Here is a 947-nt window from a genome sequence, read left to right on the forward strand (position 1 = left end):
CATACATATAAATTTGACATGGGCGATTTTTTCTTGTTTTGGGATTCACAGTCAAACGGCTGGGTGAAATTGCATGAAAAATTACACAGATGTGTAGAATGATCCAGTGGTGTTGGTGGGCTTTGTATTTTTTCATAACTCTCATGGTTACCAAGATAATCTACTATAATAATACTCTTGTGTTTATGAATGAGAAAAGAAGGGGTGATAGAGGAATAAGGAAGGAAGGGGTCATGTCATACTTGGTAGTGGGATGATGAAAATTGTATGCTGAAAAAGATCTTCACATACTGAGATTCATATTTTACGTATTTCCTAACGCTTACGTGACTTTTACATATTTCTTAACATTACAATTTTATAATTTTATACAAACTTATATTGATCTGGTTAATTTATTTTTGATTTGGTAAATTTAACCTTTTATTTATTTATCCATATTTTTCATCTTTAAACTACATTTTGAAATTTCTATTTTATGAGGGGCATTCATTAAAAATTTCCCCTGACCCACTTCCCAAGGACTGGGATAAATAAAACTTGGCATAATTATTAGTCCCTCTCTACATAACCACCACCAATGGTAACACACTTCTCCCATCAATTTCTGCAGCTGTGAAGACTTTGTCTGTAGAAGTCGGTAGGTTGCATCTGGAGCCAAGACTTTACCTTGGAAATAAGTTCATCATCCAAAATGTGCTTCTATTTCTAAAAAGACTTCATGATTGGAAAGATGAGGAAGTCAGATGGTGTGAAATTGGGAGAGTAAGGGGGATGAGGAAGGATTTCATAGCTGCAGGAGTGTGCTTTCATCTAGGCAATATGCACATAGTAAACTGTGTCTTGGAGCAGGTGGACTCCTTTGGTCAGCATGCCACGCCTTTCTACTTTGATGGCATCCCACAATTTCTGCAGCAGAGAGACATAATATGCCCTGTTAATTGTGG

Source organism: Octopus bimaculoides, chromosome 18, assembly GCF_001194135.2.
Source record: "Octopus bimaculoides isolate UCB-OBI-ISO-001 chromosome 18, ASM119413v2, whole genome shotgun sequence".
NCBI classification, from domain to species: Eukaryota; Metazoa; Mollusca; class Cephalopoda; order Octopoda; family Octopodidae; genus Octopus; species Octopus bimaculoides.